Source organism: Hakea prostrata, chromosome 3 (genome assembly GCF_041222555.1).
Source record: "Hakea prostrata isolate BN-2017 chromosome 3, UWA_Hpros_2, whole genome shotgun sequence".
NCBI classification, from domain to species: domain Eukaryota; kingdom Viridiplantae; phylum Streptophyta; class Magnoliopsida; order Proteales; family Proteaceae; genus Hakea; species Hakea prostrata.
In genome coordinates this window covers 756,924-764,082 of record NC_142602.1, presented here as the reverse complement: position 1 = coordinate 764,082, position 7,159 = coordinate 756,924, and positions in this window count along the sequence as shown.

Here is a 7,159-nt window from a genome sequence, read left to right as displayed (position 1 = left end):
GTGCTTTGTTGTTTAGAGGAAGGCTGTGTGTGCACATAAACGAAGAAATTAAGAAAGAAATATTGAAGGAAGCACACCGGTCGGTCTTTACTATACACCCGGGAAGCACCAAGATGTACAAGGACTTGAAGGAACATTTTTGGTGGATTGGTCTGAAGGCTGATGTTGATGATTTTGTTGCCAAGTGTGAGACTTGCCAACGTGTGAAAGCCGTTCGACAACCCCCATCTGGATTACTTCAACCTCTTCCTATTCCTAGTTGGAAGTGGGAGGATATCTCTATGGACTTTGTGACTAGCTTGCCTCGGACAAGTAAAGGCAATGACACTTGTGTGAGTGATTGTTGATAGGTTGACCAAATCAGCCCACTTCATTCCTATGAAGATCACTCATACTACGGATAAGCTAGCAAGGCTTTACGTGGATAATGTGGTTCGTCTGCATGGTGTGCCATTGAGTATTGTTTCGGATCGTGATCCTAGGTTCACCTCAAGGTTTTGGAATAGTTTGCAAAAGGCCTTGGGAACCCAATTGAACTTGAGTACAGCTCATCATCCACGGTCCGATGGACAATGCGAGCGGACAATTCGGACATTGGAAGACATGCTCGAGATCTTGTGTGGTGGATATGGGTGGTAATTGGGATGAACACCTAGCTTTGGTTGAGTTTGCCTATAACAACGGTTATCAAGCAACAATAGGCATGGCTCCATTCAAGGCTTTGTATGGCAATACTTGTAGGACACCTTTGTCTTGGTGAGGGCAGGTGAAAGAAAAGTCTTAGGTCCTGAAATGATTGAAGCTACGAGTGCTATGGTAGATATGATAAGAGAAAGGATTAAGTCTGCCAGTCAAGACAGAAATCTTATGCTTGATAAGAGAAGGACCGATTTGGAATTTCAAGTTGGAGAGAAAGTCTTTCCGAAGGTTTCACCAATGAAGGGTGTGATGAGATTCAATGTTAAGGGAAAGCTTAGCCCTCGTTTCATTGGACCTTTCGAGATTTTGGAAAAGGTTGGACCTGTTGCGTATCGATTAGCATTACCTCCGCCTCTTGCTGGTGTTCACAATGTGTTTCATATTTCGATGCTCCGAAAATACATAGAGAATCCGGAACACATTTTGCAGCAAGCACCTGAAGGACTTAGTGCTGATTTGACCTACGATGAAGAACCGGCCGAAATCTTGGATAGGAAGGACAAGCAGCTGCGGAATCGCACCATCCCTTTGGTGAAGATTCGGTGGAAGAACCATACCCCTGAAGAAGCTTCTTGGGAGAAGGAAGAAGACATGAAGGAGAAGTTTCCTTACCTCTTTGGAAGCACAGGTGCGCTTTCAATTTCGAGGACGAAATTTCTTTAAGGGGGGGAGAATGTAAAACCCAGCCCTAACCTTGACCCGGAAACCTTGTTATTTGTAGGTCCAGTGACCCAAAGTAAAGTAAGAAGTCAGCTTTGGGCCATCCCAGTGGAGGACTTGGTGTCTGGCTTTGAATCCATGAGAGTTGATGATGAAGTTCTATTTATGGAAACTGAATCTTGATGAAGATCGGATTAGTTGATGGACTTGGAGTGCTCTCTATCATGGTTTGAAGGCATTTCTACCTATTAGGTAAGTCATTTGTTATGTGTGCAAAACCCCTTTAGGATTGGATTTGATCTGGGTCTTCAATTCCCTATTTTGGAATTTCTGTCAGCATTGGTCGACTGATTGGTCGACTGGACCAGTCAACAAATCCACTCGACCAATGAGTGCTGTCTTTGGCAATTAGGTCTTGCTTGCTCTATTTAAGTCCAATCTCAAGTCTACTTCGTATTTGCTGCCTCCAAACTCCTTGGAACGAACCAAAGACCTCTGCAAGTCATCTCCCTTGCATCTTTGGTGATTTTCTTGACGGATCTTCGTCGAAACTCTTCCTTTTGCATCAAAAGGTATGTCTATACTCTCTTCTTCTCCTCCATCTCTTATTTTCTTTCCTTTTTGAGTTGAGACAGTAGAGGAGATGCTGCATTCTCTGTTGCAAACATCTCTGGACTTGTCTCTCATGATCATCCTAAGGATTAATGGCTAGAACAATGATCTTAACCATGATCATTGCAAGCTTTTGAAGGAATCATGATCAAACCATGATCTAGTCTTTGTTTAACTTCTAATTTGAATTCTGATCTCCTTGGATCTTCTATATTGATCATGTTAGTAGTCAATTGCTGTGTTTTCTTTTCATGATCCATGATCTATCAATCTCTAGTTGTTCTCTTCTACCATACTATGTGTTCTTCATGAATCATGATAGTTACATATATGGTAGGTTTTGTTTCCTTATTTAGATTTATGCTTTTAAGCCTATTTCCTTGAAGATCTAAGTATGCTTTTCATGATACCTTTACCTGAAGCAATGATCCATCCTCCTATTGTTCTTGTCTTTGATTTCTACCTTGAATTCTTCAAGATCCATGGTTGATCTAATTATGGTAACTTTTTGTTTCCTAATTTGGATCTTGATGACTTGATTGGATTAGTGTTTTGAGGTCCCCTATATGTTAGGATACTACTGATGTAGTTTACCCCTTGATTAGTACCCTTTTGAACCACCAAATTCGGATTTCATATCTTAAAACTCTGTTTTTTTAGGCTATGTCTGCATTGGTCGAAGCCAATCCACTCGACCAATGAGTACAGCAACTCCAGAATTGGTCTGTGTTGGATGTTTTGGTATCTTTTCTGTTAGGGATCTTTCCTAATATGTTGTATACACTTGTTTAGGACCTTCTTCTCAAGTTTGCCAAGATCTTACTTGATTTCTTAGGATTCCTTTGCGAGTTATAAAAGGTAAGGATGGTTACTTCTTTAACAACATAGATAGCATGAATCTAGTTTCTATATTTGAATATCATTGATATGTTTCCTTAATTAGATTCTTACAATGATATACTACTGTTGCATAACTTTAATTACAGTAGCATTACTTATTCATATTGAATTGACTCATGTATGATTTACTTACCAATTATATACAAAGTGATTGCAATTATTGATTTCTTTCCATATATGAAGTTATCATATATGTGATGGTATGAATTGATGCATGTGTATGCTTAAGTATGGTTTGGAAAGGAGAGGTGTCCTTTTGACACTTCTGTCCTTGGACTACTACGGGAATATTATGGGATGTTTCCGGAGATGCCCTATGGACACCTTCCTAAACTGTTGGATGACATATTTAGGATTGTCTAGTAGTGTTTGGCTAGGATGTCCTGTTATGTCAGACCCTAATCGGAGGGGTATTGAGACCGAACGACCCGTGGTAGCAATGGGGATTCATGGGCGCTCAAGACCGGTAACCAACCCATGAGAGGACAGGAATCACATTGTGGGGGCCATTTATTGGTAGGGTTGCATATGGTTAGACTTGGGCTCACGGGCGCTCAAGACCGGTAACCAACCCGTGAGAGGACGTGAGGGCTTCCCGTTTACCATATGTGGATGATCAATAGGGTTGATGAGTCCGTAGTCAGGGACTATGAGGACTCTAGTGTGAAGGATACCGGAAAGGATCGTCAGGGACGAGGAATGGACGTATCTGGATCGACTTGATGTAACTAAGTAGAAGACTTGCATTTGGCTAGGTTTTACCCTGACATGCGCCGGTACTTAGACCAATGGTGATGTGAGAGAGTGGTGACCTATACCCCCAGCCATGGAATGTCCCGAGGGATGCCGGACCCATTACCAACTGATGATGAGTGATTGAGACCTTCCTAAAGAAGTACGGTGCTATGACTTAAAGCATGTCTGCCATTAGAGACCAGCATACATAGAGTTAGATTCATTCATTCATTGCTTGTCTCATATCATATTGCATTTATGTTTGTTCTGAAATCCTGCCATTTATGTTATTATGGATTTAATCGCCTTTCTTGAGTTTCTTTGAAACTCATTCCTTTATTGTACAATGTTTGTTAGACTATTCTGCAGTGCGAGTATTATGACGGTCCCTATGAAGAAGCGCAAGGCGAAGAGGCATATCTCCGGGGAAGGTGATTGCGGTTACAACAATTACACTGAAGATCCCGTGAGTGGTTATGCTCCGTACGATGCTTAGTCCGACCATTGAGTGGAAGCGTCCTTGTGCTGTTTATGAGATTTACACTTATAGGGATGTTGTCTATAAAGTGGAGAACAATTTAGTTACCCATTGTACTTGCTACTGGGATTAGATTTTGTCTAGTTTATTCTCTTTTAGAGCTATTTTTCCGCTGGTTGTAGAGTGGGATTTTGCCTCCCTTTACATATCTGTTTTTGACACTCTGATTATATCTAGTACTCTGATTTATTTATGATTCATTCTTTCCTTATTGGATCTATGGTTTACCTTCCGCACTTTTATTATGATTGTTTATGATTATGTTATTGTTTATGTGGGAGGTTGATTACTCGATACCTGATCTTCGGGCTGTGGATCACACTCTCGGGTATGCCAGATAGGGTACCGGCTGGGAGGATGTGACAGTAGTAGTAGGCTTGGGCTCATGGGGCTCAAGACCGGTATCCAACCTGTGAGAGGACATGACAGCTTCCCGTTTACTACTTGTGAATGACCAATAGGGTTGATGAGTCTGTAGCCCGAGTTGGTTGTAACCATAGGATACGTTGACTCTAGGGAGAAGGATACTAGAATGGATCGCGAGAGGCGAGGAATGGAAGTATTTGGATCTAAGTTGATATAACTAAGTAGAAGACTTGCATTTGGCTAGGCTTAACCTTGACATGCGCCAATACTCAGACCAAATGGTGGCGTGAGAGAGTGTTGACCTAAACCCCAGCCAAGGTTGTCCGAGAAGGTTTCAGAACCCATTGCCAACCGGAGAACCCAAGATACCGAGATAGTTGAGGGAGAGTGATTTAGACCCTACCCAGAGGAGTATGGTGCTATGACTTAAAGCATGTCTATCAATAGAGACCAGCATACATGGAGTTAGAATCATATCTACATTGTTTGTTTTATATCATATTGCATTCTATATGATTTGTTATCATGTGTTATTATGTTATTATGGAATGAACTGCTTTGCTGAGTTCTTTTGAACTCACTCCTTTTTGCAACATCTTTGTTAGACTTACCTGCAGGTATAGATGATTTTGATGGTCAATACTATGAAGATCAAGCTGATGATTTATACGGTACTTAAGGTACTGGCTACAATGACTACGATTGTGAAGACTACCAGTACGAGATTGGAGCTCATCAAGATTAGTCCAACTCTAGCGCTTGTGTGCCAGCGATGGGACATAATCTCTTTTACTTATGGATACGTTATAGATTCGAAGAGACCTTAGTTTAGATTTTGTATACTTCTTTTCTTTTCCCTTTCATTTTGGGAACCGGTTGTAATCTTTCCTTTATTTTTGATCTACTTTACTGTAGAGTAAGTTTTTTTCCGCTACACTCTACATTTGATTTATTCTATTGGTATCATTTTTTCGCACTTTGATTATATTATTGTTCTCTTGATTAATATAGTTAACTGTGATTTAATCTTGTTCTCGATTATATAATTGTAAATGTGGGAGGTTGATTTCCTCGATACTGATCTTTGGGGCTATGGATCACACACTCGGGTATGCCAGATAGGGTACCAGCTAGGTGGATGTGACACTCTTGCTCTAAGATAAACAAAGATTGTAAAGGGTGCTCTTGCCCTGTAACAAAGATTGTAAAGGGTTTGATCTCTACCTATTGTTGAAAGCGAATCACTAGTGGAATACCCTCTTGAGGCCAAGAGATGAGTGGACATAGACTTGTAAAGTCGAACCACTATAAATTCTTGTATTGTGGTTGTTTGCTATTGTTTAATTTCATGTGAATTTTTAATTTACCTTGTATTTCCAATCAAACCAAAAAATTGGGACAATCCACTAGTTGCAACCTAATCACCCCCCCCCCTCTAGGTTGCACCAACATGCCTCAACTCATCATAGAACGTATTTTCTAATGCTAGAGTGGGATTGAGGCTTGAAGAGAAGAGGAAACCAAAGGAGATTCTGGATTTCTTCCACGCAGCATTGCTTGAGACTCGAATCTTCATGGTAACGCTAAGAAAGGTGAGAGTTCTTCAACCTCTTTTCTCCAAACATAGTTTAATGGTATTTTTCATCATTGAATGCTAGGTTTTGGTAGTTGGAGTTAATGGATTCCAATGAATGCTTTCTTTTACTCCCATTTTTGAGAGATGATTATGCAAGTTATTGCAATCAATTTCGTTTTGAACATCTCAGAGACACCTGCAGACACTCGTGAGAACCGAATTTGAGGCTTTTCGTTTGAAGCCTAGTTGAGATGAATTTTTGGTACTTTTAGGACCCCATTACAGTTAATTAGACCCCCAAAGTCTCGCTTCAATCCTATTTCGAATCGAAGGCAAAATATAAGTTTTTGCTCAAAACTAGGTTGATGGTGGGCTAACCGCTGTTCAACCGGTTGTGTAAGCCTATGCAACCGGCCATTCAACCGGTCATATTCGGGAAGTGTATTTTGGACCTCTTTTGAACCCCAATTAATTCTCAATTTTTACTTACTCTTTCTCTTATGCAACTAGGGTTATTTTTAGTCTAATTACATACTCTTGGGTGTGCTTTGTGGGACTTTGGAGAATGTAACTAACTTGAAAGTTGCGGAATATACTTAACCATGTCTTGTATGCTTGATAATGTTATTTCAATTTCATTATTGATATGTTGTTGTATTTTTATATTTATTATCACATGATTGTTTGTGACTTGCACGAATGAAAGGTAAGAATGTATGGTTGATTCTATTTCTTTTCGAATCTTGTGGTTGATGATTTGAGAATGTGTGAGATTGGTTTGAGACTTAGTTCTCTTATTTCTACTTACCAACTAGGGTTGTGGGTTCACCCATTACCCTAATGACCTTATATGAATGTGAATCTAGACCTAGGTACATGAATGCTAGGTGTCTATAAGTGTTTGGCTAGATGACCCTATGAGTACTACCACCCTTCCAATAAGGGTATTGAAGCCAGTTAACCCGTGATGTCAGTGACTGGGTCCTGTGAGTACCAAACAAGCCCATTGTCATCATGGAATGGTAGAGTTGCATATAATAGATAAGGGCTCATGGGCACTCAAGATTAGTAAC